We start from the raw sequence: 6316 nt of genomic DNA on the forward strand, positions 1-6316 counted from the left end.
AGGAGATATTCACAAAATTTTCTTCACTCTAAGTCATACCTAAAAATATCGTACAACATGCTTCAAACAAAGTTCTGAAAAAGCATGCCTACTCTGACAAGTTGACTTATCCACCAACCATTGTATGAAGAAGAAAGAGAAAGCACAAGTATCAAGACCACAAACTCAGTTTAACGGACAAATATTCATGAAGTCTTTAAATAGAAGATATCTTGAAAGGAAAACTAAGAGGATAGCTTAAGATGGTAGTCAAGAGAGAAGCTCATAACGTAATATTCATCCTAAGAAGCTAAAGAGAAAGAGCTCAAGAAAAAGAGTAGATCTAAGCTGAAGAGAAGAGAAGATAAAAAGAGAAAAGAAATACTCTCACTTGGTTGTTGAAGGGAAAAACATATCCTTGGAAGAGTTTGCTAGAACTTTACTAAATGAATTAAATGTACCAAAATATTTTTGGGTTGATGCAGTTAGTATTGTTTGCTATGTTTTAAATAGGATCTTATTAGGTCAATACTAAAACTAACTCCCTATGAATTGTTTAAAGGTAGAAAGCCAAATGTATATCATTTAAAAATATTTAGTTGTAAATGCTTTGTATTGAACAATGGTAAAGATAACTTAGGAAAAATTGATGCAAAATCTGATGAAGCAATTTTCTTAGGTTATTCACTAACTAACAAAGCATATAGGGTATTTAATAGAAGAACTTTGATCATTGAAGAGTTCATACATGTTGTTTTTTATGAAATAGTGCACCTTAAGGAGAACCCTCTTGAGTCAAATAAGCCCATTGTAGGTCATGAAGATTACCTAAGGGAAGCTCTTGAAGAAATGTATCTAAATGAGAACAGTCCCTCTAAGACTCTAAATGTGCATCAAGAAGTTGAACATTGCAGTTATGAACAACCACGAGGCATCTTTATGGACAACATTATTGGAGATATTTCAAAAGGGGTAACCACTAGAAACAATTAACCGTTGCTTTTGTGTCATAAATAGAACCCAAGAACATAGGTGAAGCTCTTCAAGATGACAAATGGTGTATTTCTATGCAAGAAGAGCTGAACCAATTTGAAAGGAATGAAGTCTAGGAACTCACCCTTAGAGAAGAACATTATCAAGTGATTGGTACCAAATGAGTATTCAGAAACAAGTTGGATGAAAAAGAAAATATCACAAAGAATAAAGCAAGGTTAGTTGCTAAAGGCTACTGTCAAGAAGAAGGTATAGACTATGATGAAACTTATGCACTAGTAGCCAGGTTAGAAGCAATTAGATTATTACTTGCTTATGCATCTTTGATGAAATTCAAATTATATCAAATGGATGTCAAAAGTGAATTTTTGAATGGTTTTATTAAGGAATAAGTGTATGTTGATCAACCTCCTGGCTTTGAGGATTTTAAGTTTCCTAATCATGTTTATAAACTAAAGAAAGTTTAGTATGGCCTTAAACAGACACCTAGGTCTTGGTATGAGAGACTTAGTTCTTTTCTGATTGAAAATGATTTCTCTAGAGTAAATGTTGATTCAACCTTATTCATTAAGAAAGTAGGAAGTCATATTTTACTTGTACAGGTTTATGTAAATGATATAATTTTTAGGTCAGTTGATAATTCTCTATGTGAAGGATTTGCTAACATAAAGAAAGGGAATTTGAAATGTTTATGATGGGGGAATTAACATTTTTCTTAGGCTTATAGATAAAACAAATGAATGGGAGAACTTTTATTTCCTAAACCAAATACTGTAAAGAAGTCCTTAAGAAATTGGGAATGGATACTTTTAAAGAAGCCAAAGATGAATATGAGGTAGAAGTCAATTAAACTATGTTTAGAGGTATGATAAGATCTTTGCTCTATCTTACAGCCAGTAGACCTGATATAATGCAGAGTGTATGTGTATGTGCTAGGTATCAAGCATATCCTAAAGAATCTCACCTCATAGCTGTTAAGAGAATTCTAAAATACCTTAAAAGCATTACTTCTTTAGGATTATGGTATCTTTCTGATGCAACACCTAGCTTAATAGGATATTCATATGCGATTATGGAGGATGTAAAATTGATAGGAAAAGCACTAGAGGAACCTGCCACTTCCTAAGTTGTTCCTTAATCTCTTGGCACTCAAAGAAACAAGTGTGTGTAGCCTTGTCTACCACTGAAGCAAAATACATAGCTGCTGGAAATTGTTGTGCCCAAATACTTTGGATGAAACAATAATTGGAAGACTTTGATATCTTCCTTGATCACATTCCTTTAAAATGTGACAACACAAGAGCAATATACTTAACTAAGAACCCCATAATGCATTCTAGAACCAAACACATTGAAATTAGACATCACTTCTTAAGATATCACATTCAAAAAGGTGATTGTACCATAGAATACATTGACACAATTGGCTGATATTTGGCTGATATTTTCACTAAGGTGATTGTACCATAGAATGCATTAATTGGCTGATATTTTCACTAAGGCATTAGCCAAGGATAGATTTTATGATCTTAGAAGAGATTTGGGAGTGTTAGATATGTGTTAGGATTGAAATCCAAGTCAAAATATTATTTTTCGTCAATCATCGTGCAATAATCGATTATGGAAAGCACATAATCGATTATCTCTAGTCTAAGAAAACATCCTTTGGTTTGCAAATAATCAATTATTGCAGAGCATAATCGATTATGTCAAAGTATTCTTAAGAATTTGGGTTTTTATGAAGTAATAATCGATTATCTTCATCGATAATCGATTATTAGTGATTTTCTGGAAAATATGTTAAAGCGATAATCGATTATCGTAAGTGATAATGAATTATCAAACGACGTTATTTCAAAAATAATCGTTGTAACGTTCTAAAACGGCTATAAACGGCCATAAACGACTAGTTTTTCAATCTCCTCTATAAATACTAACTCATAATCGATTAAAAACCCACACTTGCACCCAAACTCTACCCAAATCAAGCTCTATCAATTTTTTCTCTCATTTTTCCTTCATCCTCACACTTTCCTTTTCCATCTCCTTATTCTTCATGGCTGATGCAAGACGAAAGATGCCTACCCGTAGAAGAATTAGTGGTTCTTCTTCTCGTCCTCGTGCTTCTCGTCCTGCAACTCTTGAAGGATGGATTTCTGACCCCGAGAAACAAGCTGAGTTCGCTCATTTCTGGCAAGAGAGGAGAATCATGGCATGCAAATATGCCAGATTAGGATATTACAAATTCTATGGCTCCCAATTTCCAAATTTGTTTGAAGCTCAAGGCTTAACAAATCTAGTTGACCAAAACGGATGCATCTATCCCGACCTCATTAGATTCTTCGTGATGAGGTTATAACTACAAAAGTCAAAGGTGTTTGAATCATTCTTGATGATGATGTTTGGACTAATGTGGCTATGATGACCATCTGGGATGACGTTGTTAAGGTTCACTTTGGAGTCCCCGAGTTCAATCTTCTCGTCTTTCAATCATTTTTTCGCAATCCTCAACTACAAACTGGTCTTCGACAACTATTGGTGGGAGGATTTAAGGTTGAAGAACGATTGATACATTATTTGATAGTTTGGGTCCTCTATCCTCGTGCCACAAATCATGCTTAGTGCTTTGAGCAAGATCTTCTAATTATATATGGTCTTTTAAACCATATTCACATTGATTGGCCTTCTCTTATAATAGATACCATGTTGAAGGCACAAAAGTACCCATCCTACCATCTTCCTTATGCGTTTCTTATATCACATATTCTTGAATACAAAGGGGTAAATGTTGAAGGAGAACATACTCAAGCTATTCAAGCTGTTGGTTTAGAAATTGGGGAAACCACTTTGCGCCAAATAAGATTTGTAGCTCGTGGTAATATTTTTCTCCACAAAGATAAGGCTAATCAAGAAGATGAAGATGAAGATATTGATACTCACATGACAAAACCAGTAAGTAAAGTTGATCCTTCTGCAGCTGGTCCTTAAGTCATTCCTTCCTCCTCATCATTGTCCATGGAAGAGCAATTTGTCAATCTCTCAAGGCAAATGGAAGAGATGACTATGGTTCATCAAACAAGGCATCAAGAACTCATGGAGATGCATCAATCTCACCGTGATTATGTGTGTGAGCGCTTAGAGGATTTTGATACTAGGCTAGAAAATCTTGAGAATCATTTTAACCTTCAACCTCCTGATTATCCTTTAACTCCTCCTTTCTAAAACTCTATTGTACTTTTGTTCAAGCTTTGAATCTATGTTTTAATGTATTTATGTACTTGCCTTTTATGAAATTTAAAGTTTTCTTATCTTTGGATTGTATCTTTATGTTTTTAAGGGGACCAAATTTTGAGGGGAGTCTCCTATCTTTAAAGTTTTAAGTTTTCTTATCTTGCAACCTTTTTGTTTATGATAAAAAGGCGGAGAAACATTATAATAAGAGTTGTTATTACTTAAAGCTACTAACATCGTTATGATGTTTGTAAGTTTAAAATTATGCAGATAAACAGAAATATTTTTTAACAAAGAGATTTTTTATCATCATCATAAAGGGGGAGACTATTACCAATGACGAGCATTAATGTCTTGAAGTGATTTTAATGATGATACTCTTGAAGACTTGAAGAATCTTTATTATCAATGTTAAAAGCATTCATTGTAGAAATCATTGTATAAGAATCTATTTGCATTTGTAAAAAGCACTTAGAAGTTTCACATCTAGTCATTCCTTACGTCCATAATCGATTATCTAAAGGAATAATCGACTATCGATGGCTAAAACAGAAAAGAGTTACTCACGATAAAAATCGATTATCACTAAGGATAATCGATTATCTCTACTTGGTTTGATATTGTCCAGGATGCGGCAATAATCGATTATCACTAAGGATAATCGATTATCACGTTTTCTAAAACCCTATAACGGCCTTAAATAATTGATTATCATTTATGGTAATTGATTATCACTAGCAATTGGGAGTAGGTTTTTTACGTTTTGATCCCTAGCCCATATATACACATTTCCTAAACCTTTAAGAGGTAAACTAAGCCTTTTGATAATACAAAATTGTTCTGAGGAAGTTCACAAGCCTTAGAGAGAGTTCAATCAAGTTTTGTCAAAAGGAGAAGCTTGTTTACTGCGTATAAGGTCCAAGCGGTTCTCTTCAAGTTGATTGAGCTGGGTTCTTTCCATCGTGTGTTGAAGGAAGGTGTTTTCTGTTTCTAAATCTTTGCATTATTTTGTTTGTAATATGATATTAATTTTTAGTGAAAAGGGTTAATCACTATTTATAGTGACTAACGACTAGACATAGAATCTGTTGATTTGAACTAGGATAAAATCCTTTGTGTGATTTTCTTCAACTCTATAACTCTTGCTTATAAATTGTTTGATAAAAGTTGCGAAAGGAAATCATATTTTTAAAAAAGTTTCACCCCTCCTTTCTTGGTTATTGACCGTTTACACGCTCTTTTAAACGTTTTACTGCGCGATACCAATCTCAACAACTTTAACTTGTCAACAAGATTTTTCATCTTACCAAGATATTGCTCCCTCTTCATGTCTCCTTTACATGTGTTGTGAAATTCAAATTTCAAATAGATGATTTTTTATTTGGTGTATGCACCAACAAGGCTTTGAGCTTCATCCCAAAGTTGTTTGGAAGTTGCTGAATGAAGCAATTGATCCTGGGCATGCCAATCCTCATAGATAAGATTGACTTTTGTTGTCGTGTTCTCCGCAACAATGAATTAGTCTAGACATTCTATTGTCCCTAGTATATAACCATCAAGTTTACATTCTCTAATCGTTGGTAAGACTAGAGATTTTTATAGTAGATAATTATCTCTGTCCAACTTGACAAATATTGTAGAATGTACATCATTATTCTAATTGGCAGCAGATGACATGATTATTGTAGTTATGGATAGAAGAGTGTTTGTTTGAAAGCTCTTGTACCAAGATAAAAAAATAGTCTTAAATATCATGATTTGCATTGATCATGTATTACTTAAATACACTTAATAATGTACAATAAAATCCTATAATACTACATGCAAATACTTTTCTAAATAAGAGGTTGATGCAGTAATTATTATAATATTACACCATAAAAGAAAATTAATATTATAAATCACAATATTTATAAATAATAGGATATTAAACCTAATATTTGATATTTTAACTCCTCATCTAAGTCACAAAAATGTTTTTGTTGAAGATACAGAAACCCCTTCCAGTAAAACATTTAAAATATTTCCCTTTCTTTTTACTTATATATGTCTTGTCTGGTGTCAAATACCCAAATTTGTAATTGATTATTAGATTTAAAATTGGGGTTTGTAA

Source organism: Vigna umbellata, chromosome 5 (assembly GCF_029865625.1).
Source record: "Vigna umbellata cultivar VRB3 chromosome 5, Vumbellata_1.0, whole genome shotgun sequence".
In the NCBI taxonomy this organism is placed as follows: domain Eukaryota; kingdom Viridiplantae; phylum Streptophyta; class Magnoliopsida; order Fabales; family Fabaceae; genus Vigna; species Vigna umbellata.